This window comes from Macaca nemestrina, chromosome 3 (genome assembly GCF_043159975.1).
Source record: "Macaca nemestrina isolate mMacNem1 chromosome 3, mMacNem.hap1, whole genome shotgun sequence".
In the NCBI taxonomy this organism is placed as follows: domain Eukaryota; kingdom Metazoa; phylum Chordata; class Mammalia; order Primates; family Cercopithecidae; genus Macaca; species Macaca nemestrina.
The window spans coordinates 63155591-63183378 of record NC_092127.1 but is presented as its reverse complement, the minus strand read 5'-3'; the positions used below and the strand labels follow the sequence as shown (position 1 = coordinate 63183378).

At 35.3% G+C, this 27788-nt stretch overlaps 1 long non-coding RNA gene across 2 annotated transcripts in view; it reads right to left on the bottom strand.

Moving 5' to 3' along the window:
- The window catches only part of LOC139362170 (uncharacterized), a 215935-nt gene that overhangs the window by 41896 nt on the left and 146251 nt on the right, over nt 1-27788 (bottom strand). Inside the window, exon 5 of one of the 2 annotated variants that reach the window (XR_011620529.1) lies at nt 26816-26872. The exons of the other annotated variant lie outside the window; for it this stretch is intronic. This is a non-coding gene — a long non-coding RNA (uncharacterized lncRNA). Of the gene's footprint in view, nt 1-26815; nt 26873-27788 lie in introns of those variants that run through there. 2 annotated transcript variants of the gene reach the window in all.

Sequence of the window (27788 nt, the reverse complement as noted above, 5' to 3'; positions counted from 1 at the left end):
CACACTGTTGAGATGTATGGAAACTCATCTGACTATGGAAAACTGTATTGAACAATCTGTAGTAATTTGGATTTAACTTCCATTGTGTGGGCTACATTTATATATGCCCAAATAGAGCTTCCCATTGACCAGAAATATAAACCACACACAGCATGAGGAAATCTAATGAATTGCTTATGTTTGTAAACTATTATTTAGGATTATGCACTAATAAATTAGAAAATTTCATCTCTAATCTATACCAAGAACTTTATATCTGGGTAATTTAAAAGAATAATTGGTATAAAAAATTAAGAACTCCATATACAATTAAGGTCTACAAGACAATATAAAAAAAGCAACTCTTCTTTATTTTCTCTCAATATTTACATGAATAAGATAAAATTAATCACATGAGGAATAAAGTTTCTCGTATCATGTATAAAAACTTGCGAAAGGTCTTTGATCTAATTTTAACAATTTTCCAGTGTGAATCAAGCACTTTTTAAAAGGACTTTTATTAACATGAGCTAAAGTTCTAATGACTTTGGAATTTGACTACAGCTGCATAAAAACAAGTCCAAAATGCATCTTCTAAAATAGATGTTTCTGTTCTGTAATTTTTCATTTCCATCAGACACAAGCACCTTTCAACTAACAAATAAATTGACATTTTCCCCTTTACTATCCTAAAATGAAATCCAGAGATAAAATAAACCTTTATGAATCTTACGGCATGGTCATCCTAAAATGTTGAATTGAGTAGATGCTTTCACCAGTTTATAGTGAATATATTTTTTTACCTAAGTTAAGATGCCTAGAAGTTAGTCTTCATGGAAATGAAGGAAAATGAAAAGCAAAGGTAAGTGGGCATTGAATCATAAACATTTAGTTGGATAAGTAATAATAAATTAGACTTACTTGTCTAAGATGAGAAAAAGGGCAAAATAAAAACAGGCCTTGCCAAAATTACATATTATTGACTACAAAAGTGAAAAAAATTAGGGTGTGAAATACCTAGCTCTTATTGTCAGCAAAGGTGTTAATATGTTAAACTGAATATATACCATAAATTGCATATAGATACAGACATACCTATAAATGTATAAATAGAGATACATAATAAATCAGCAACATTATTCCCAGCTTCTTTATTGTTAGTACTGTGGCCTCAAAATTATACACTTACTGATTGACTAGATATGATGTGCTGAATGGATAAATTCTAATGCTTCATAGGATCAATAAATTACTTTTATTTTAATTAATCTTTCATCTACATACTGATTTTCTCCTAAATTGTTAACCTCTTTGTGAAAGTTCCTGAAAATTTTATTTTCAGTAATATAATAATTAGATATACAGACACCTAGAATTGAGATAAATTTTGTCCACAGAATATTTATAATTTGTGTGTTCTATGAAGAAATTGTTTGATATGCAGGAGTGTTCTATGCACTGCCTCCGTGGCCTTTGCTCACTAAATACTAGAAGTTTCTTCCCAATCAGTAAAAATGCAAAAATTACAAGTCACAAAAACTAGGTTGTTTTTTAAAGTGACAGAAAAGTTCGTTCATAAATTGTCAACTCTGCCCTAGTAATACACCCTTCCTTTCTTTAGTCCAACAGTCTGATTTCACAACAATCTTCCTTTACTCCATTTCTTTTCCTCGGTACTTTTTAGCCTTTTCCTTAACCAGGGCTCGGTGTCTTTGTTCCCAAAGACCTTTGCCAACTTATCCGCAGTATTGTCTCCTATTATTCAATCAGATGCCATCTTAAATTTACTTTCTAATGGAGGCTTTCCTTGGACCAACCAGTTATCAGTAGCCATCTCACCTCGACCATGCCATTACTCCCCATCGTGTCACTACTCAACTCATTCTGTTTAATTTATTTTGCAGCATCTACATTATTTACATCATTTTGTTCCTCCTTCACTGGAATGTAAGCCCTAAGAGGGCATGTACCATTCCAATATCGTTCAGCACTGTCTCCTCAGTGCCTAGAATAATGCCTGGCACACAGTAAGTGCAGAGATAGGGACCTGAGTGAACGAGTGCAGCTCTCATTCCTCTCTAGAACACATAATCACCAAGTCCTTTCACAGCTGACCACCACCACCACATTCAAGGGCTCTGGTGTCTTGAACTGCTGTTCAGCTTTCATATAGACAAGATGAAAAGCTACATATGTGGGGATGGAGGTCTTGTCACAACCTCCAAATTTATTTTGAAGAATAATGTTGACATTCATTTCAAATTCACTTCCTTCATTCTTCAAATGTTTACCTTATATCTCACTAAAATTACACAAATACTTTAAATTAATTAGATATTTTTTCCTAAAAATGTTTATATGGATGAAACCATTAAAAATGTGATTGCTGTGACTTCATCATGTTTTTACTTAATACTGGTTCTTTTTAATCTTGTTTTAGCATTAAATAATTTCCCCCAAATAAAATAGAAATGTGGTCATTCTTGGTAGTGGACCTGATATTATCAGATGAGTTTTCCTTTCCAGATGCCATGGTTTTATGTACTGTAAATGATCCTCTCATTACCAGATGGTAGGAGAAAGAAACTGCTTCAGGGAGGTATATGCTATAGAAGTCTGTACATTGAGTAGCAATAAAAACAGCAAATCTTTGTAAACTAGCCAGCAAAGTATCTTAACACAGCAGTGAGTATTGGGGAATGCAGACAGTGAACTCTCCATCTGACCAGATGTGGACATTCCTAATGGATGGTAAGTTTAGTCAACCAATAAAATGTTTTCAATTTAAAGCTTAAAGTGGTGATTATAATGTTTGTGTTGTTGGCCTAGACAGTACAGCTGAAGCAGAGATACCAAAAAAGCAAAATAGTTTGCAAACCAAATATTTACCAGACTAGCTCTTAATCTAGGCTATTTTTATTGTTCCAAAACTTACGATATGCAAGATGTAGAAGAATTACATGAAAATTGAGACAATTGCTGAAACAAATGTTGATAACACTTTGCTTTTACTCTACACCTAATTTGAATCATGATTTTAACTGCAGTGGCTCTAAGTATAATTGTATTTTGGAGTTAAGGATTTTCCTTTAATCATCATTGCATTTTATGTATTTCTCGTTATACAGTTGGTTCACTTGCTTGTTTTCTGGGTACACGTGATTATTTAATACATTTACAAAATATGTAAGGAAAAAATCCATGTACTTAGGATATCCATCACATTAAACATTTATCTTTTTTCTATGCTGGAAACATTTGAATTATTCTCTTCTAGCTGTTTTTAAATATACAATAGATAATTGTAAACTATAGTCACCCTACTGATCTATCAAACACTAGGTATTATTTCTTCTATCAAAACTGTGTATTTTTACTTATTATCAATTTCCCTTTATTCCCTGTCCCCACTGCAATTCTTGTCCTCTGGCAACTGTCATTCTACTCTCTTATCTCCATAAGATCATTTTTTTTTTTTTAGCTACCACATATGAGTGAGAGCATGCCATATTTGTCTTTCCGTGCTTGGATTATTTCATTTAATATTATGACCTCCAGGTCAATCCATTGGCGCAAATAATAGGATTTTATTCTTTTAATGGCCCAATAATATTCCACTGTGTATATATACCACATTTTCTTTCTATTCATGCATTGATGGGCACTTAGGTTGATTCTGTATCTTGGTTATTGTGAATAAATGGTGCTGCAATAAACATGGGAGCCAGATATCTTTTAAATATATTGATTTCTTTTCTTTGTGATATAGCCTCAATAGTGAAATAGCTATTTTTAGTTTTTGAGGACCTGCCATACTGTTCTCCACAGTGGCTGTACTTATTTACATTCCCACAATAGTGTACAAGGATTCCCCTTTCTCCACATCCTCACTGGTGTCTATGGTCTCCTTTATGGTAAAAGCCATTCCAACTGGGGTGAGATGATATCCAATTGTGCTTTTGATTTGCATTTTTCTGATGATTAGTGATGTTGAGCATTTTTTCATATACCTGTTTGCCATTTGTATGTCTTCTTTTGAGAAATGTCTATTCAGATCATTTGCCCATGTTTTAAATGGATTATTTGGCTTTTTGCTATTGTGTTGTTAATGCTCCTTGGATATTCTAGTATCAATTCCTTGTCAGATGGGTAGTTTCCAAAGATTTTCTCCCACTCTGTGGGTTGTCTCTTCACTTTGCTGATTGTTTTCTTGAAGAAGAGGCATCTATTGCATAATTCCTTTTCAAGATGATGGGTTCCAAATATTTACCCCCTCCTAATTTGGGATATGTACACTTGAAGGCTCAACTATTAATATCAACTTCGCATATGTAAAATTAAATTCAACCTCATCTTTTTTTGCTAGACTAGATTCTGTTGCTCACTACTTTCTTCTATCATTGTCATAGAGATAAACTTGAAAAAGACAGTCACTCTTTGACTCCTGTGCTCCCCATCCTTAGATTTTACTTGTCATCAGCAGGCTTATTATTCTTTTTATCATGTATTTTTCATATATTTATTATGTTTTCTACTCCTAAGCACCTGGTTCGACCTCATTGAAACATCTCTGAACTGCAGAATAGACTTCAGGCTTTTAATTTTTTAATCTAGAGGAAGTATGCTGTTGGCCTAAACCTGATATTCATTATTGTCACAGCATTATTATCTTCAAGAACAAAAATAAAAAATATCTTCTTTTTTCGCTCTGAATTGAGTCAAAACTCACTGAGATGATTAGGATTCACCTTTATTCAGCTTTATCCATTTAACCTCACTTCCAGAAAACATCAGTGTGGATTTGCATCCAATTAGGAGGTCTTACATTTTTACTCCTCTCTATCTTTTTTTTAAGCTCCTAAAGATTAAGAAATGCAGTTTAACATGTTTCATAGCACTTAAACAGTTAGCAGATAAATAATTATAAATAAATTACAATGCTTTTTGTAAAGTTTTGTTCCTGTTTTTCAAATACTAGCAGTAGTCATGCATATATTGAGTTAATTAAAAGCATAAAGTAACTTTAATCATCGTTCTGTTGGTAGTCTGCATTCAAAATTTAAATATTCAAAAGTATTTATTAATTTCCTATTATGTATCAGGCAGTATTCTAGTTACTAGGAATATAGAAGTAAACAAGACATGGCGAGTTGTTGTATCTTACTATTGCTGTCTACTGTGAGTCCTCATGTCATAATCCAACCCTTGAAATAGGTTGTTAATTATACATGTGTGTGCATGTGTATATGTGTGTATATAATTATAATTATATAACCATATAACATAATTATGTAATATAATTAAATGATAATTATATACATATATACACATATATAAGTATAATTATAATATGTAATTATATTATACATATTACAATTATATAATTGTATTATATATTGTATATATATTGTGTATATGTGATGTATATTACAGACACACACATATACACACTTGTTTTGAAAAAATTCAAGATAATTAGAAGACCCACAGGGAAGATTTTTATCTAAATATTGTTGTGGCTCTTGCTTAATGTTAATTAATAAATTTTCCATCTTCTAAAATACATATTTTACATAAAACATATGTGTATACACACACATATATACACACACATACATTTTTCTTAATTCTATAACAAAGAAACCGACAAAGGAGCTTTTCTGGTCCACCTCATCCTTTATACTGACTATGCATACTTCATTCAGCAGAGCAGCAGTGTGTCATGAAAGATCCTCAGCTGTCACTTCATTTTCTTACGTTGAAATTAATCTGCAAGCCCAGACCCTTTATCTTAAATAATCATGATCTGAAGCTGTTTTCTTTACCTGATTTTAATGTAAGTATTGGGAGCCAAATTCTTTTTTACAGAAATTGCTATACAATTTTACCGTAATTTCTATATCATAAAAATGTAAACACAGGCATTTGTACTTCACTTTCTCACCAGTCCATGTTACTTTTTATATTCTCATTACAATCCACAAGTCTTTATAAAATTGTCATAAAATTAAAATATTATGCAATGACTACCTTGAATAATGATCATGAATGACAACTCTGAAAATATACTACAAAAAGATGACAATGAATCCAGAGACTGAAATGCAAAGTGCTCCAGATGGGTACATAATACATGAATTTGGATCTATGTCAGTATTAAACTTTATTTGAAATCTCTGAATTTATTATGGAAAAAGATATAATATTTATTCAATTAACTTGTTTGAGAGATATTCTTCCTTATCAGTATTTTCTTAATTAGAACAAAATCAAATACTCACAGTACTCATTCTAATCATTGTGGAATCTTCCTACATTTTTAAACTCAAACTGCCTTCATTCTGATCCAATTTTCTTCTGGGTATACATTTGAGAGTCTGTAATCCTACAAATATCATTTCCTCTGGTCACTTAATTTGAATGTGAACGTATTTGAAATTTTAAAATTTCAATTTGTCAAACATATTTTACTTTTCTTTCTTTCTGACTCTAAGTACCTTATATGGTACATGCAAAATTAATTCCAGCTCAGTCCTCAAAGCAGAGTCAATGTCTGCATACTGTCCAGACTCATCTTGGCTCCTAAGAGGGCAAGGGATTTAGAAAATCAATTAAAATACTGGAATGATTAGTTTTATTCTTTAGAAGAAAATTATTGTGTTCTCCTTTAACTGGATATACCTTTTACAATTAAGTATACAGAAGAGTATAAATGATCACAAATACTAAATTTTCTTATCCAGGGTAAATTTTCATAAAGTTAGTATATTTTAATCATAGATATTTTTGACATAAATGTGAACATGGATAATGTTAGTATACACGATGAGCCTATACAGTGCTATCTGGGACCCATGTATTCTCCTGAGGAAAAAAAAAAAAAATTAAGACAATTAGGAGTCCCCAGGAAAGATTTTTTTATCTAAATATTGTTATGACTCTTGCTTGAGGTTTAATTATTAAATTTGCAATCTTTGAACATATTTCTGAATATTATCAATTTTCATTTTAAATTAAGCTATTGCCACAAATAAAAATTCATTGATACTATTACATAGGCTGGGATACTAAAACACGAACAAATGTTTTAATGTAAAGTGAGCTTATAATCTAATTTGAAAAGCAGAACATATATTTTTTAAAAAAGAAGAAAAACCACCAAGAGAACTATTTCTCATGTCAATGATTTTTTTTTAAAAAAGTGATAGAGATATTCCTAGAACAAATGTATTAGTGGTTCAGTTGGACGGGAAGGAAAGGCCTCATTCAATTTTGAAGTGAGCCTTGAAGGAACAGTTATCCTTAGTTTAAAAAGAGAAGGGGGAAATTTTAGGCAGTAGGATGTTTAAACAGTGGAAACGGATATATATAATAGCTTGAAACGGGATTGAACATTATTTATTTGAAATGACTTGCCTTTTAACAAGTTTGGATATATGTTTTAAAAATATTAAAAATATGAATTGAACATTTCACATTTTTCTCAGGTGGGTCTCCTTTCATCAAATCAGTTTCCACACTGATAGACGTTGTTAGGTTTATCTGTGACACTAATGTAGAAACTTAAAGATATTTTTAGAAGGAACTGTTATTGTTATTTTGAGGTAGAAAAATCTTTTGAATTTGAAGGGAACAAAAATGGAAAGAACGTTTAACTGCTAAGGTTGAGATCAAGGCGTTAAACGGATTTTATTCTAAATTCATAAATAGGGAGCCCCACAGCTTAGCATCTTCGTTTTCAACTCTACCTTTTCTCTTTATTGTCATCATACCATGTTCCATTCTCTCCTCTTTTCAATCAAGCTTTTTGTAAGCTCTGTGAACATAAAAATGTTGATAGAAGTCATGAGTCCACACAATATTGTAATGTGGGATCCATGTACTCATCAAATAGAAATAATTCATACAAATTAAATTCCCAGGCTGATTTTCAATCTAGAGGATCAATTCTGATGCTATGCCTAAAAAATATGCTATAATCGATCAGTTAAAATCTGAAACAAGATTGCAAATTGTTCCTGGATTGCACAGTATTAAATAGTCAGGACTTAAAATACATATTATTTGTGTGTTCAGAATGTATACTGTAAAATATATAATTGCAATCATACAAGCTCCAGTATACTAACTTTTTCAGGCCCTTGGACCTAAGTTTCAGAATAGTAGTGGATAGGTGCTAAAAAGAAATGTGCTAACAAAATTAAAGCAACATTTGTATATAGAGAAAATTTAAAATAAAACAATGATAAATAAAATTTGGGGGGGATGATGAAATGTTCTAAAATTAGTGGTAATGGTTGCATAACTAAATACACTAAAAACTGATAAGTTATACATCTTAAAAGCATGACTTCTGTATTAGTCAGGGTTCTCTAGAAGGACAGGCATAATAGAATAGATGTAAATATGAAAGGGAGTTTATTAAGGAGCATTGACTCACATGATCACAAGGTGAAGTCACACAATAGACCATCTACAAGCTGAGGGGAGCAAGGAAGCCAGTCTGAGTTCCGAAACCTCAAAAGTAGGGAAGCCAACAGTGCAGCCTTCAGTGTGTGGCCAAAGCTCCAAGAGCCCCTGGCAAACCACTGGTATAGGTCCCAGATCCAAAAGCTGAAGAACTTGGAGTCTGATGTTAGAGGGCAGGAAGCATCTAGCACGGGAGAAAGATGCGGGCCAGAAGGTTCAGCTAGTCTTCTTCTTCCATATTCCTCTGCCTGCTTTTATTCTAGCCGTGCTGGCAGCTGATTAGATGGTGTCCACCCAGATTGAGGGTGGGTCTGCCTCTTCCAGCCCACTGACTCAAATGTTGATATCCTTTGGCAACACCCTCACAGACACACCCAAGAACAATACTTTGCATCCTTCAATCCAATCGAGTTGACAGTCAATATTAACCACCACAACTTTTGTGATGTGTACATTTTATCTCAATAAAGCTGTTATACAGAAGAAGAACAGTACCAATAACAACAGCCAGAAGCAGTAGCACAGCATATCCAGTTTCTGGTTAAATTGAGTTGATGGGACCTAAAAAAATTACACAACAGGCCTAGTGCTCTAACTGTGATCTAATGCTTACTATTCTGGTATCTTTTCTCTCCTCTTTATCATGTTGTGATCCCTAAGGTAAAATGATTTTGTTAGGTTGATTGGTTACTATCTGAAATGTCTTGCTTTATCCACTAATTCCTGCTTTTTGTTGCAGAACTAGTTTAATGTATACACTTAATTTAAAATATATATTCACTTTATGCAAAAAAAAAAAAATTCCACAGGGGTGCTTTCCTCAAGAAAAAAAAAAAATGTGACTAGCAGACAATTCGAGACTATCACTTCTTCAGCACAGGGAAGATTTCTGCCTCAACCTATAACTCTAAAGTACTCTCTCTTAAGGTAATATAATTCTTCATATGCAATCAAATATGTACTTTATCTTTCCACATGAGGGATGGCAAATAAAATAGCAGGTCTCAATTGCTGCCTCCAAATATTACAGAATAGTTGTACCAGGTTAACACCTCCATGAAGAACAAGGAGAAAATCTATCGAAAATAAAATTAAAAATATATGTTTAAAAACACTGAAACACCATCAGGTTAACTAGCACATGAGAAGCAAAATATTAGGAAAGAGGAACTGTAAAGATATGAGCCAGTACTCCACCAATACTGATTTTTCTTTATATGTCCTTTTCCTAGGTATAGGTCAGAGGTTGAAAATAATGGCAAATTATATGATAAAAGGCTACTTCTATTTGATGGAGATATCAGCAGTACCTATGAGAGTGTCATGTGACTAGAAAAATAAAAATTAAATATATGAAGTTGTAAGATCTTAACAGAATAAAATCAGAGTACTAAACCAAATATTTTTCCACAAATACATTTGCAAATTTCTAAAGCTCCAATGCACAGGAAGCTAAGAGCTATGCAACAAGTTACCAAAAATCAAAGCTGATAAGCTATACCATTGATCTGAGGAGATTTGGTAGGAGTTCAGATTCCAGACAGGGGAAGACACAGGTAAAGACCATATATTCTCATTTGGAATTCTTCCAAGGCTATGCCTTTGGAGAACAATAAGATGCAATGTATTCTAATATTTAAGCCTAGCCTTACTAAAAATGCAAACCAATTTAGCTCCTTCCCTGATTAGTTTTAGGCTAACAGTCCCATTCTATCTTCCTAAAAAATAAAAAAAAGGAATAAATTCTCCTTGGAAGAAAAAAAAATCATAGACAACCTGTACAATTTTTTTATATAGATTGTATTGCCTTTAGTTACTGAAAAGGGAGAAGAAAAAATTGAAAAATGGAAACAGACCCATAGATGACACAGCTCCTAGACGAATCACAAAAGAACTATGAAATTGCAATGAATAATATATTCAGGAAATAAAAGAACATATGAAAAAATAAGTGAAAATTTGTTTATTTTCACTAGAAATATGGAGGTTTTATTTTACAATAGTCAATAGGAAATCTAGAACTGAAATATAAAAGCTGAAAGTAAGAATTCAATAGATGAATTTAACAGCAGATTAGACAAAGTAGAAGATGGGATTAGTGAACTAGAAGAAAGGTTAATAGAGAATATTCAGCCTCAAGCAAAGAGAAAAAAAGTGTGAAAAAAAGAGCACAATAGAAACATTACACTGTAAAAATAAATTTAACAGTTTTATGAAGAGAGAGGAGAGAAGAGAAAAGGAGCAGAAATAGTAAAGATATGCTGAAAAATGTCTAAGACTAATAAAGACATCGACTTAGAATTTCAAAATTTCTGTGGACACAAAATAAGGTGACTGACTGAAAAGGATGCTTCATCAATGAACATAATCATAAAACTGAACACCAAAATTATATGTTTGTGTGAGTGTGTGCATGTGTATGTGAGAAAAAGGCGTATCACATGAAAGAACCTAATTTGAGACTGAGGATTTGCCTTACAACAGAAGATTTGAAAGCCAGGAAACAAACAAGTGCACTTTAAATGCTGGAAAAAAGTTCATTCCTAATTCAGAATTTTTTACCAAATGCAAATATAATTCAAAAACAACTCTAAAATAACATTCTTTTCAGATAAAAGAAAACTAAGAAAATTTTTCGCCAGCCAACTTGCTTTAAAAGAAATACTAAATAAAATTATTTAGGCAAAATGGAAAAAATCCTATTCCTAAACATAGAAATGCACGAAGAATGAGGATAAATACAAATTTCATATATATATATATATACTGTATATAGAATATATACAGTATTATAATACATAAAACAAAATAAAGGCAGGGGATAAATAGAATTATATAAAATATCCTAAGGTGTTAGTACATGCTAGGATTTGATATTATAGTTGATCCTTGAGCTACATAGGTTTCAGCTGCGTAGGTCCACTTATAAACAGTTTCTAAAATAAGTGTATTGGGAAATTTTTGGAGATTCATGAAAAATTGAAAAAACTAGCAGGTGAACCACATAGCCTAGAAATATCAAAAAAAAAATTAAGAAAATGTTAGGTAATTAATGAATGCATAAAATATATGTGGATAATAGTCAATTTTATCACTTACTACCATAAAATACACATGAATCTATTCTTAAAAGCTAAAATTTATCAAAATATGTGCATGCAAATACAGACCATAACTGCATAAAATTAACTGTAATACACATTTTACTACTGTTAGAATTCTGTGGTCACTTCCTGTTGCTATTGCATTGAACTCAAGTGTTACGAGTATCTGCTTACATGCCATGAAATATCATCTCCACATGAGCAGTTTATCTCTTCAGTAAACTGTGTGTTGCAGTACAAGGTGGTCTCTTGTGGTTCTCACATAATTTTCATCATGTTTAGTGCAATAGCATAAACCTTGAGCAACACCAGAAGACCCATACAAAGTGCCACCAGTGACATTGGGAATGCACACAAGAAGTAAAGAAAATCCATGACATTAAAAGAAAAAGTCGAGGCTGGGTGTGGTGGCTCATACCTATAATCTCAGCACTTTGGGAGGCCAGATCAGGAGGTTCACTTGAGCCCAGGAGTTCAAGACCAGCCTGGGCAACATAGGGAGGCTTTGTCTCTACAAAAATAATAATAATGGTAAAATATTAGCTGGGCGCAGTGCCTGGCACCTGTAGTCCCACCTACTAAGGAGGCTAAAATGAGAGGAGGTCAGGGTTGTGGTGAACTATGATTGCATCACTGCAGTCCAGCCTGGGCAGCAGAGCAGGGCCCTGTCTAAAAAGAAAGAAAGAAAGAATGGTGAAACCCTGTCTCTACTAAAAATATAAAAATTAGCCAGATGTGGTGGTGCGTGCCTATAATCCCAGCTACTAGGGAGGCTGAGGCAGGAGAATCACTTGAACCCGGGAGGTGGAGGTTGCAGTGAGTGGAGATAGCACCATTACACTCCAGCCTGATGAGAGAGCGAGACTCCATCTCAAAAAAAAAAAGAAAAAAAAAGGGAGAGAGAAAGGCAGGCAGGAAGGCAGGAAGGCAGGCAGGAAGGCAGGAAGGCAAGCAGGAAGGCAGGCAGGCAGGCAGGCAGGCAGGCAGGCAGGCAGGCAGGCAGGCAGGCAGGCAGGCAGGCAGGAAGGAAGGAAGGAAGGAAGGAAGGAAGGAAGGAAGGAAGGAAGGAAGGAAGGAAGGAAGGAAGGAAGGAAGGAAGAAAGGAAGGAAGGAAAGTAGGAAGGAAGGAAGGAAAGGTTGAGTAGCTTGGTATGTAGATCCACAGTTGCAGTTGCTCACCATTTGAGACAGATAATTCATCTTACAAACAGATGACTCAAACTTGTAGTATTCATAAACACAGCACAGTATACTGTAAATGCATTCTCTCTTCCTATGGTTTTCTTAGTAACATTGTCTTTCTTTATTGTAAGAATACAGTATATCATACATATAATATTTGTAAAATGTGTGAACTGACTGTTTATGTTATTGGTAAGGCTTCTGGTCAACAGTAGGCTATTAATAGGTAAGTTTCTGAGGAGTCAAAAGCTATACACAGTTTCTACTGTATGAAGGCTCAGAATCCCAACCCCCACATTGTTCAAGGATCAACCGTAGATTATATTAAATCATATTATATTATATTAGATCATTTTTATATTAAATCATATTAAGTCAAAATAAATACATGTTTTAGTCTCTAGGGAAGTAGTTCTTTTTTGTTTGTTTGTTTGTTTTTTTTGAGACAGTCTCACTCTGGCACCCAGGCTGCAGTGCAGTGGGGCGATCTCGGCTGACTGTAACCTCCACCTCCTGGGTTCAAGCGATTTTATTACTTCAGCCTCTCAAGTAGCTAGGACTATTGGCATGTGCCACCATGTCTGGCTAATTTTTGTAGTTTTAGTAGAGACAGGGTTTCACCATGTTGACCAGACCGGGCTCAAACTCCTGACCTCAAGTGATCCACCCACCTTGGCCTCCCAGAGTGCTGGGATTACATGTGTGAGCCACTGCACCCAGCTGAAATAGTCCTTAATAAGAGGAGATTTGACATCTCAGAGGACATTTGGCAATATCAAGAGATATTTTGGTTTCTTACCATTGGAAAGGAAAGGGCTATGGGCGTGTAGTGAATAGATGTCAAACATGCTGCTAAACATCTTACAATGCACAGGACCACATCCATGAAAAAAAAAAAAATAGTCAACCCAAAATGTCAATATTGCCAAAGTTGAAAAATCCTGCTCTAGGTAACCAGGAGAAGATATGCGTAAGACGTATGTCAAAGTGGAATGATAGAATAATGTACTCAATTTAAAAAAAGAAAAAAAAAGGAAGAGAGAACAAAGGACTATGAAACTGGTTAACACATTATTCCAAAAAGAAAAAAAAAAAAACCCAAAAGATTAAATGATAGATATAAACCCAAGCCTATAAGAGGTCATATTAAGTGTAAATGACAAAAATATTTTATTTAAAACATTAGGATTATCAAACAGGATAAAAATTAAGTGTTTACTCTTGTCAAATATAAATAAAAATAATCGAATACAATCTATTATAAGAGAAAGGTAGACAATTTTAGCTGGCTTTACCAGATTCTTAGGCCTCAGCTAAGGTTTGGCATGGTGTGTATAGTGTGTTTCAATATTAGCATACATAGAGTATTGGGTAGTTTGTATCAGCCTAGTGCTTCCATCATAAACATTATAAAATTTCACCTGATTTGTTTAATGTCTCTCTTTTGAACTTTCAGGAGCCCTTCTGAAGTATCCAAAAGTTAATTCAAGATCAAAAAGACTTAATTTTGATTTTGGTAAGTTTGCCAAAAATTAACGTTCAAAACATTTGATCAAAATCATATCACATATTATTATAAAATAATATTTATTTAATCAAAAGTCTTAACAGGCCAGGCACCGTGGCTCACACTTGTAATTCCAGCACTTTGAGAGGTTGAGGTGGGTGAACCATTTGATCCAGGAGTTTGAAATCAGCCTAGGCAACATGGAGAAATTCTATCTCTACCAAAAAAAGTACCAAAAATTAGCTGAATGTGGTGATAGGTGCCTGTATTCCCAGCTACTCAGGAAGCTGAGGTGGGAGGATCACTTGAGACCAGGAAGAGGAGGTTGCAGTGAGTTAAGGTTGTGCCACCGTACTCCAGCCTGGGTGTTACTGGAAGGCCCCTGGACTGGCCTCCAGTCTCTGACCATAGGCGCCATCCAAGACCTCCAGACTTTCCTATGGCATCTTTTATTTTCACAATTTGAAATGGCTCCTATCTTTTCTTTTATAAAGTGAAGGGTTTTGCTACAGACTGCAGCAATGATATTAGGCAGAATGTACCTTTGACTGAGCCATCAGAGGTGCAATTAACAACAATGTGATTTCTGTTCGTTCTTAAAGGTCCAACCCAGAACCCTACCCCGATAGCCACAGGCACATTTTTGAGATGGGCAGGCCTGCAGTGGCTCCCCTTCTTGCCCCCTCCTCACCTATCTGGGATGCTTGGAAACATCCGTGGCATGCAAGAGCCACACCTAATGGCTACAAAGGGTGGGAGGAAACCAATGCGCAGGGCTGCCTCTGGGGCCCTGCTCAGCAGACTTGCCATAATCTTCCACCCACCATCCCCTCCTGCCACGTGCTAGTGCCCACAGAGCCTTTTCTCCCATGGCTGAGGGGTCCTTATCGGTCTGAACCAAGAGAGGAATACAGTAATTGAAGGAACCCACTTGCATAGAATGGGAAGTTCTCTTCCCCTTTCTTTTTTGTACTTTAAGCTGTTTCTTTTTTCTTTTCTGAGAGGATTCTTTTCCCCAGGACTCTGCTTATGATAAGGAAAACAACGGAGGAGCAGCCCCTGCTAGCTGATATCTGCGAATTTGCAGGACACATTTGGGACTTAATGTAAATACATCCGTGCACCACCATGAAATACCCTTTTTGTCCCAAACTCAATTCCAAGTTTCAGGTTGAAGCCTTAAAATGGAAAACCAGATCTGAGAGATTCAAAGCCAGACAACAGTCACAGAGTAAATGGACAGGATGAATTCCTGCTGATTAAACTCCCACTTCATGAAAGGAGGCCATGCTCCATGGCATAGATGAGGCCCTGAGAACTCAAGGAGTGTCCACAGTAGCAGGGATAGAGGCATAGGTTAGTTTGGATATTTCCTATTCTCTAGATCTTCCTTGCTGTATGGGTGCAAGCCGTATTGGCACCCATGGAAGGCACATACCAATGTCGCTGGAATTCAGGGACAAAAAGATGGTAGAGAAAGGAGAGATACCCACTTCCCCTATACCTCACACCCCATGTTATTGCTGAAAGAAAGAAGGGAAATGAGGGACGCCTATTTCCCTTTCAGGATGGCAACCAGCTATCTTCATCACCCCCAGTTTATACTCCTCTGGACTGTATCCTGAATCACTGGGACTGCTTTGACCATCAGACTCTAAAGGAAAAATGTCTCATAGCCGTCTGCACAGAGGTTTGGCCAAATTATGATTTACAGGAAGGACTGGCTTGGCCTTGGGAAGGAACCATTTATTTCAATACCATGCTGCAGTTGGACTTTTTCTGTAAACATGAGGACAAATGGTCTGAGGCCCCATATGTGCAGGCTTGCTCTACCTTGCAGGGCAATCCAGACCTTTACTGACAGTGTAGGATTGATCTAGCCCTGAGTTTACTTTCTCAGGAGAGGCTGCCAGGGGCAATCCCAAGGAACTAAAGAAATGAATCCCAGCGGCACCCTCAGCAGGGGATCCAGCTCCCTCCAGCCCTGTTCCTCTCGTCCACCTGGTCCTCCCTATTCAGTTTCTCTCTCTTGCTTGCCTCCTCCTAGAAATCCTCACCCTAGACAAGCTCCAGTCTCACTCTTGCCCCTTCAAAAGATGCCTGGTGAATTTGGCCCCAGTAAGGTCCAGGTCCCCTTCTTTCTGTAAGACTTAAAGCAAATTAAGGGGAATCTCAACAAGTTTTCAGATGACCCTGACAGATATATAGAGGCTTTCCAGAATTTAACCCAAGTATTTGAACTCTCCTAGAAAGACATTACATTACTTTTGAATTAGACCTTGACAAATACTGAGAAGCAGCCTCCTCTGCAAGCAGCAGAGAGATTTGGGAATGAGCTTTTTATTACATATGGTGTCAGGGAAGGGGCCGAACTTTACCCAACTGGAGGAAAAGCAGTACCAGTGGATGACCCTAAATGGGATTCCAGTGGTGAGATGGGAGAATGGAAGAGGAGACACTTGCAGATGTGCATAACAGAGGGCTTATGTAAGATTAGAACTAAGCCTCTCGACTATATGAAACTACTCATCATAGACAAGGGATTTAATGATAATCTTACCACATTCCTGGAGAGGCTAAGAGGGGTCTTGGTAAAGCACACCTTTCTATCTCTTGATTCTGTTGAGGGACAATTAATCCTAAAGGATAAATTACTCAGGCAGCCCCTGATATCAGGAGGAAGCTGCAGAAATGGAACAGACCCTGGGGCCAGATAGTACTTTAGAGGTCCTCTTTAAAGTGGCCACCTTGGTCTTTTACAATTGAAATAGAGAGACACAAGAAAGAGACAGAAGCTTTAATGGCCACCGTGCAAGCCCACAAATGCCAGCATTCCCAAGGTGCACATTTTAACAGCTACAGATGTAGCAAGAGCAGTAATCCTTCTTCTAAACTTTAACCACTCCCATTCAAGGTTTAATTTCTTTCACCAAAGAGCTCAGTGCACAATTTGTTAGTATATTTCACTTCTTATTTCTGCAATCTTTGCACTAGATTCTTATGTTGTATAATACACATGTTTGACCCATGCATACTTAACCTTGTAAACTTGTTTCTTCCTTTTACACCTAGAGGCCATCAAACTCCAAACGTTCAGGCAACTGGAGCCTCAGAAGATGGCTCCACGAATCTGACTTCCACTTTCCAAAAACGATGCCCCCTGGGCAAGAAGTAGCTAAGATTTGTTGTCATCCATATTCTAATGGCAGTTATATGTGCTTCTTCAAAGTGGGTAAGTAATTCGGACAGGAGGCAGGGAAATACTAGGTAGAAAATGGTGGAACACCTGGCAGGGGTTCCACCCTCAAGCCTGGATCTGTGGCTCTAAATGAGAACTACACATCCTCATGTTCCTGCCCAAATGTTGCCTTTTGGCCTGCCACGTCCCCATCCTGTGCCCATAAGAACCCCAGAACCCAGACTCAACACACACACAGAAGAGAGAAGGGTCTGAACGTTAAGAGGAGAAGAAGCAGTTGAACATTGGAGACTACGGTAGCAGAGGAGTTTGGCGGGGAAGACTACCTTCCCACTCCATCCCCTTTCCAGCTCCCCATCCCACTGAGAGCCACTTCTACTGCTCAGTAAAATCTCCACATTAACCATCCTTTAAGTCTGTGTGACCTCATTCCTCTTGGGCATTGGATAAGGACCCAGGTGCTGGTGTAAGAGGCTGTGGCACTGAGTGAGCTGTTTAACACTTAAGCTGCCCACGGATGGCAAAGCTAAAAAAGCCTGCTGTAACACATTCCCTCTGGGGCTCCAGAGGTCACAGGAAACCCCTAGATGCTGCCACAGGCAGGTACAGGATTGGCTCCAGACTTGTCCTGGCCCCTGCATCCACTCACCTGCATGCTCCCCTTCCTGCAAGATGTTTGAGATCTGTGAGCTAAGTAAGTGAGCTACCCCTTCAAGAGTCCTGCAAAGGGGTCAAGGGAACTATCCTGTCTCATTACTGATTTTCAAAAATACAATATATTGTTACAAACTATAGTCAACATGTTGTACAAAGATCACTTGACCTTTTTTCTCCTATCTAAATAACATCTTGTCTCTTTTGACTATCTCCCCAGAAAATTTTACATATACATATATACGTATATATAAAAATTATACATGTATTTTATATGTAGGTATGTATTTCCTATTGGTTCTACTTCTCTATAGAACTCTCACTAATACAATTAAGAAACAGAATAAAAAAGTTAATTGCTGTGTTTCAGGTTTTACTGTCAGGAAATGGCAAAGCAAGGCATCCAAGATCAAAATGAAGGTTTCCTTGATGTATTGCTTATATGAAATTCTTTATTTAGTGTTTCATAATTGCAATTTAAAGAGTTTTTCTCTTTTAAATAAAAACAAAATGATCAAGATAGAGCAAACTGTAATTTACAAAGCAACTTCAAAATCAACTTAGTTTGTTAACCATATATTATCAAAATGACTCTTTAAATGCTGTATGTACTAGCATTTCCATTTTATTTGTAACATGAGATCCTTTATATATGACACTTGACATTTTACATGCAACCCATACATAATTTTTCAGAGGCATAGATATCCTTGCATCTGAAGAAAATGTATCCTCCCAAAGTCAGTTTGTTTATAAATTTTCTATTTTTTTTAATGGGAGAAAAAAAAAAAGCCAACTCTGCCTCTATCAGAAATTAAAACTATGTTTGCACAGAAAATCTAGAGTAAACATATTTTTAAATAAACTAGTCATATTTTACATAGAATTGTATTGTATGCTTTGTAGTTAGTATTTCTCCTTTTTGCACTAGTAATTCTTTAGATACATTTTCTGAAAATTTACAAAATCTCTATTAACCTTTCATGAAAAGGTTAATTGAAAGAAGAATCTCTGCTCATAATAATATTCACCTGAGTCAAGAAGTTTGAGGAAGAAAATGACATAATGAATAATGTGCTTTGAAGCAGAATACTTCTTAAAGTCTATGATGTATTTGATCCCAATTGGATTAATTGGGACTTAGCAGTGATTTGCCCAAGTTCAAACATAGCTCAAAATTCTAAGGAGACTGCTGCTTGACTAATCTAATATTTTAAAAAATCATTTTCTGTCATTTCTCAGAAATGAAAAGGAGAAGGGGAGGAGAAAACATAAAAGGATAATTCCCGTTTTTACTGGTGAGACTTGAGCTGTGTTTAGAAATATAGGGACACACAGAATATCTTGGATTTAGGATCATTATTTGCACACCGTGTGAAGACCAGTTGGTTGACATATAAAATGTACTTAAAATGTTTTTGAGAATTTTATTATTTGCTATATAACCTAACATTATTACAACAACAGCGTATCAATATATGACTATGTGAAATTGTTTTACCTGTACTTACCTACATTGAAAAGATGGATGGATGGATAGATAGATAGAACAACAAGTTTTTAAATGATCGGAGTAAATGTAAATTAGATGGCACAATGCAAATGTAAAAAAATAGAAACAAGAAACCAATGCAAAGAAAGCAACCCCAAAATATTACTTGGTATATATATATATACACATATATATACACACACACACATATATTGCTGTTTGAAGGAATTCAATTTTTTAATCCTTCGAAACACATAATCAAGTAGAACAAAGAGCTACTAGAGATTTTTCCAATTTTCTGTGTTGATCAATTGAATTGTTGCCATACTGAAGTTTTTAAAATAAAATATTGTAACAATTCTTGTTTAGTCTGTACTGTGTATCACACTTTAAATATCATTCAGTTATTTTACTCTCAAAATAAATCTAAAAAAACATAAAATTTTATTATCCAATTTTAAGGATGAATGAATTGCAATTCACAGAAGGTATATATAATTTTCTCAAGGATGCACAGCTATTAAAAGTTTGGGTCCAACATATAAATCTTGCAATCTGACTACATTTCCATTCTTTTATCTACTGATGCATACAGCTTTCTTGATTGTCAATAGTTTTGGCTCATCTGATATTTTATTTCATTAAAGCTAAATGTTCAAACATGACCTGTTAGTGAGAACCTACAAAGAGGTAATTTGAGATACTATCATCTACCTGAGTGATCTTTAGCATATATGGAGTCAGAATGATAATGTTGGTATTGTGTAAAATGTATTTCAAATATTACCACAAATATACAATTTTTTAAAATCAGGCGGCATAAAGAATAGTTTATCAGATTTTTCTTTGCTAGATTTTCATACAAAAAACAAGTACCCTAAATAAAAATACTTAAGAACATATATTTCAGTTGAGCTAGGGATGATAAAAAATACATGCATACAGCATTAGATATTTCCCGAAGAGACCTGGAGTGCTTTGACAAAATAATGGTCAACTCAGAAGAAAAAAATAAAATTATTATTTATTTTTATTTATTTTATTTTTTGTGGGGGGACACAGTCTCACCCTGTCACCCAGGCTGAAGTGTAGGTGGTATAATCTTGGCTCACTGCAGCCTTGACTTCCTGTGCTCAAGCAATCCCCGTCTCAGTCTCCTGGACAGCTGGGACTGCAGGCGTGTGCCACCATGCCCTGCTACTTTTTGTATTTTTTGTAGAGATGGGATTTCACTTTCTTGCCTAGGTTGGTCTCGAACCCCTGGGCTGATGTGATCTGCCTGTCTCGGCCTCCCAAAGTGCTGGGACTACAGGAGTGGACCACTGCACCTGACCACAAAATCACTGCTTCTTAAAAAAGAGTTCAGGGATTTGAAAGAAAGGAAGGAATAATATATTTGCCAACAATTTCTTATCTAGGAGGTGTCCCAGAAACCCCGAGTGCAGTGCTGTATTTTCCTCTGACAAAATTTTACAAATATTTTCTGTATCTTTAGTTCTTTACTGCAGATGTTCCAGAATGGTGAGAGCAATATTGAAGCAGGAGAATCTGTAAGAGAGAATTTATGAGATAACACTGTTGTGTGCAAACTTGGAACAACCAGATGAGTGAAAAGGGTCCCTCAAACAAGAAATCAAGGCCTAGCCTGATATAAAACCAGGTTGTGTTGGCAGTTGTAAAAGTTGCAAAACAAATGTTAGTGGCAATGCTGAAAACAAATGCCACTTTTCCTTCAAAACAAACAAAACAAGGGAAGGAATAAAGGAAATATTCAAAACTGAAATACAAATTAATTGTGAACATATAATATTGTTTTTTAGTTTCAGACCATGCTCCTATATATTTATGACTTGAGGTTTCATTTACCTTCACAGTCGGGAAAGATTAAGAAACCTGCCTCTTTAGGCATTACTTTTCCTGGCAGGGAGATGGTGGGGTAGGTCTAGGACAAGATATTTCCAAAAGAGAGCATTTAAATGTAGGATAGGCATGACAAATCATGGTAATTCAGATATTTTATGAAGTGATGCTGGGAACTAATAAATTTATAGACACAAAATACTAGAATTATATATTAAGAGTTTCTCAGAAGTTATTACACAGACTTGTCACCTCCTCCTTACCACCATTCCTACACATACATAGTTCTCCAATAAAGTAAATGAAGCAAATAGAATTTGGGAAACTTGTCTAAGATCACGCAAATGATCAGCTGCTCATCTGCACTGGAATTCATTCTCCTGTAGCCTTAGCAGTTCCCTAAAATACTTTAGAACTCCAAAAAGACCTGTAGGAATTCTATCCATTTGGGAATTTATTTTCAGGCCTTGAAATCAACCCAAGTCTGAATAGTTTTCAAAGCAATTGCCAATCAGCAGATTCCCCAGCAGCCTGAAAGGCACCTGGGAAAATCAGGATTGTCACAAAGCCATGTAAGTATTTTGGAAATATATTTTAATAAGGTGCTTTTCTTTGGGAAAAGATTTGATTCTAATTAAAGAAGAAGCCAAGCTAATTTTTGCAGTTTGTTAAATGTGATTTTGGGAGGTTCTTTTAGTTATGAAAGATATAAAAATTTGACTCTGGACAAACTTCAGGCAGAGTTTGTATTATTAATATGTACCCAAGCAAGTATTATACAGAAAATTTATGCTTTAATTTGTAAAGAGAGCATTCTTAAATGGAAAGCTTCAATTTTTATGGACATTTCTGGATTCTAAATTTATCAGATTACTGGACTTTGGAGTTTAAAAAAATGAAGACCACTGCATTGTTACACTAGCTTATAAATTATAGCTGAAGAGGTCATTTTAGAATGTCTCTTCCATCAAAGTGGAAGCATAAGTTGTGCAAATGTGCAAAAATATTTATTGCCCTACTTCTAAATTTACCATAGAAATGTTTTGTATAAAGTTATACTGTCCTAGAGCTAAAGGTGATTTTAAGATAATGAGTTCAAAAGTTTCAAGCTCATTTCTAACTTTAGCTCTTACAGTTAGCAAAATGTTTTTCTCTAGAAAAAGTGGCCCTGTTTTCATATTGTTGTTAACATTAGTAATTATTGAAATGTATCATATTCTAGCAAGTATCAAGAAAATGCAGATTTTTAGTTATCTCCACTTTATATCATGACATACATTTTCAATTTTTTACTATTAAAAATAGGATTACAGAATTAAGAAATAACTCAGGAGAGAATCTAATTATCACACAGGTAATTTTCTTAGATTAATATGAATCCCATGCCAGTTCTGTGGTCCTTAACTCTATAAAGTATATTCATCAATTTTAACACTTCTTGTGGTACCACTACTAAACTATACAGAATAAATGGCCATATATATATGTGTGTGTGTATATATAATGTATATATACATATATATAAAGACTTCGCAAAACAATACTCAGAATCTCTCAGTAATTCATTACAAAATTGTAGCATAGGTGATGCCAATTGAATATTTATTGAGCATCAAGCAGCAGAAACTGTGCTAGCCACTGGAAATATAAAAGTTTCTATGACTTGGCTCCTCTCCTCAAGAAATTTAAAGCCTAGGAGGGAAGACAGGCTTGTACACAAATAATTATATATTTCAATAAGTTATTTATTATAATCCTAGAAGATCAAAACAGAATGTTTATAAATTTTAGTAAAGGAGATTAGGGAAAGTCTCTTGGAATAGATGATATATTAAGCAAAATATGAGTAGGATTTTCCAGAAAGACAAATACAGAAAAGCAGAACAGCAAAGAATTGCATGTTAAAAAATAAGCAGGTAAGAAAAAGCCAGACATAGTAAAGTAGGTCATTTCTTATGACTTGCTAATTCAATATGTATGGGGATAGAGGTTGGCAGCAAGTTAAATTAATTCAATGTGTATGGGTGTGGTGGGAGTAAGATCATACTAATAAATATACTTCATGCTGTCAGTAGTGGGAAGACATTTAAAATATCACAGTCAAAAAATCAGATTTCCCCTTGTAGAAAGATCAACCCTGGGATGAGAAGATCATTTCTGATGTTTGGTGTTAGTCTGGGAAAGAGAATTAATGTAGAGGTCACCAAGATGGAAAGGACGAGAAGATTTGAGTTTGGCTTGTCAAACTTGGCTTCACAAGTTTGATGAGTTCCACATGGTAAGGTGCATACATGGAATTACTTTATTTTTTTTCTAATAAGTCTCACCAAATTTTTGTTAAACACCCTATTTTTCTGGGTAGCAATGATACTTAAGCTTATCAGTCAGCAACAACTCAGTCTAATTTAGTAACTTTTCACTAGATTCTTGCTTAAAACCAAATTTAGGACAATTCAAAACATCCTTTCAAAGAGCTCATGCAGAAATTTCTACAAATACAATAAGCTGTTGCCTGCAGGAAAATCTGGGGGTGGGAAAAATTTCATATAACATCTTGGTAACTGTAGAGTTGGCTTTTTTGGTTATGGTAGAGTACATAGCTATTCTTTCTGGTGACCAATTGAATGCAACTGCATACATACTGATGGCTTTAGAAAAGAGAATTTTCAGATAATACAAATATATGCGTTTAGAATCATAAATTATAAATTAATAATAAAGGGATAAGTAATTTTCAAAGACAAGGCAGATTTATTTAAAGGTTGCAAAATTAACTAGAAATAAAAAATATTGTCACTGAATATATTGGTTAAGGTTTAACTGGGAAAGAAGAACAACTATGACCCAAGATAACTAGAAATGTATTTTTGGAAGTATACATTATGTAAATAAGGGAAGTACTAGGGAATTAAAAATCTGGAAGTTGATGCTGTATAATGAGAAAAGGAATTACTAACCAAATGTCCTGAATAACTAACATTGAAAAAGTCAGAGTTTGCAGGCAAAGCCAGTGGTCCAAGCACACGCAGGCACCAGATTGATGATGCAGACTGGGAAAAGATGGAGTAGTTTATGGCAAACTGCTGCTTTTGTGTACCACTGCTTCTGCATCTGGGGATGGGTCTTGGGCCAGTGTTAGTCAGCAAGGGCAGCATTCAAAAACACAAACGAGCATAAGACAAGCTGGGAGCCACTGAGGGCCTACCTATTCCTGAGACTTATCCGTCCATGTGACCTAGAGACTGTTCCTGAGACTGATCCGTCTGAGTAATGGTCACTGCTTTATTTTCACCTTTCAATTTTCATGCAAGATTCTCATTTGGCCAATCTAGCCATGGTGACGTGGCATCTTATAATAATCTATTTACCATTTTTAACCTCCAGATAGAGAGATTATCAAAATTGTTATTCTGTTTACCTTTATGCTATTCTCTGCTTTACGAAAATATGCTAACACTTAGCTAAAAAAGAAATACATAGAATCCCACCTTATCTGTCTTAGGTTAAGTCCATTCTCATATTTGTCACACTCCCCCTTTGATATTCTGTAACCTAAATATTAACATATAAGGTTATCTTCTCTTAGCATATTATGTACATGGTAGAGGAATAAGAAATGTTTAAAAGAAAAATAATTGGTAATACATACCTGCATACAAATATTCACATCAAAGCAAAGAACAAATAGAATGACGAAAGTCTTTGTTCCTACTCCTCACACAGTCATAGCTGCTGTTTAAAATATCCTTCCCTTTGTCCTCAGAAAGCACCTTATCGACCCATGGTTTGTTACTTGGTACATTGATCCAATCATTTATTCATGAAGCATCTCTGGCAGTAAAATTCTTATCTTTATCAAGTTATGTTTTATTTTTCTATTGAAATTTGTCACATGATATGCATGTGCTGGATCTCCCAGAAGGCTCTTGCATTCCAGACATATTCCTCTCTATCGCTAGAAATTAAAATGGGTGTATTAACAACCCAATTTTCCCATGATAGAATCAACTCTTCCAACAAGTCAGTTTCTTTTTTGCCTATTGGTTCAGTGACACGATAAACTCAAAGTGGCCGGGAAGCAGTTTCAACTTCCAATTTAATAGGACCATTGATTTGTTCCATGGTAAATGTAGTCTTCCCTTGAAAACTAAAACCTGTAAACTAGCAGAAGCCTAAGGTACAGACATACCAAGCAAAAATTTTGTTAGAGAATATTTCAGGGTAATTGTAAGAGATGTACTCTGTTAGTCATGCCATGACCCTTGAGTCCATATTAGTGACTTTATCAAAAGAGCACCATTTATTGACTGCTTATTCAGTGCAATATACAGAAGGCCATTAGATTGGAGTATCAGGGCAGCTATCCAGGTGATAAGGAATTTAAACCAGTGAATTACAGGAGCATGAGCCCATTTCTAAATTCAATTTGCTCTAAAATGAATTCCCTGATCAGAATTAATGCTCTGTGGATTATCCTGATAAATAAGGCATTCAATAAATACATAATTGGTAATTTTGGCAGAAACATTGTGAGAAAGACATATTCATATCTATAGTGTCTATTTCAGTGAGAACAAAGAACTGTTTTGTTTTTGTTTTTGTTTTTGTTTTCTGGAAGTGTTCCAACATAAGCAATCTACCATATTGATTATTATTGGCCTCTCTTGTTGGCAAATGGGTACTCAGCAATGTGCTCATATTTAACTTATAGTCTTATCCTTATTGCCACTTTGTCCATTAGCCTATTAAGCAAAAACAAGGGCAGCTGAAGCAACAGGCAGACAGCAAGGGATAACTCATTTTGTCTACCCAATTAGTAAAATTCTCTCCAGCCAAGTTGGCTCTTTCGAGAGCATTTTGCTTATGGAAAAATAATGCCTTTACACTCTTTGCTCATTTGAAGAGAGTCATTCATAGTCATCTTCCTCAGATCACCATTCACCAGTGTACCAAATATGTCCTTTTTATGCCTCTATCATCCACGCAAATAATTATCTACTACCATTAAGTAATTGAAGATCTGTATCTCCAGCCACCTCTCATTCCAGGTAAAACAGACAACAGATGGACTGCACTATTCAAAACTCTCCCATTTTGAGGCTTTTCTTTCATCACTTCTTTCAGGGCCACCCTTCAGGCAGTCATGCTGGATTTATCCCACTTTTGAGTGGTGCTAGGATAACCACGCAGAACCATTACTAAGCTGAGCCTAGTTTTTTTTTTTTTCTTTCTTAGACATATGGTCATAGGGAAGATGCTATGAAACTACATATGGAAAGAAAGGGAGGCAGTGTGGCAGGATGAGGATAGATGGTAGGAAATACAGGAGAAAACACATTTGCTCCTATAAGTTACTTACAGCTTCAGGTCCTACTCAAGCCGAGTGTCACATATACCACTCACCATAGGCATAACACTTTCTGCTTCTGTGGGTCAAACCACATGCATTTCATGATAAGTCTCTCAGGTATCATAGGAACTTGGTAGCATATTTTTAAGTGTTTAGTTTCTACTAAAGCCTAGTAGTAAGAGAGATGTATTTTTCCATAGAAAGAAAAATAGTATATATAGAGGACAGCATTAACTTTGCTATAGATCCTATGGGTCTGTGTGGTAATTTACACATAGGAGCCAGCTAAAGCCTCCACACAGTATCTCTCTCTGTCATAGACACCTGAATCACAGTTGTATCTAATGAAAAACACATAAACAGAATTTCATGGACGTTTGAGATAGAGTACTAGAGTCCCAAAAAGAGAGAGGAGACAGAATGGAGCATAAAACAATATTTGAATAAATAAAGACTAAAAACTTTCCAAATTTGGAGAAAGACATAAATGTAAAGATTCAAGATGCTCATTGGCCACACAGGAGAATAAATACAAACATAAAAAGAAAAAGAAAATATGCCAAGCACATTGTAGTTATACAGAAAAAATTCATTACATACTCATGTGCAAAAAAAAAAAAAAAAATTCAAATGACTGAAACTTTCAACTGTTCAGCTACCCATAAAAATCCTTTCAAATTCTAACATATTGAAGTCTAAGCCTCTGCTGTTTCTGTTCTGAAATAAAATTATGATCTAAAGCAAGCTTGTCCAACCTGTGACCTGTGGGCCGCATGCAACCCAGGACGGCTTTGAATGCAGCCCAACACAAATTTGTAAACATCCTTAAAACATGAGATTTGGGCAGACTTTTTTTTTTTTTTTTTTTTTAGCTCATCATCTATCATTAGTGTTATTTTATTTTATTTCATTATTTATTTATTTATTTATTTTTGAGATGGAGTCTCGCTCTGTTGCCCAGGCTGGAGTGCAGGGGCACGATCTTGGCTCAC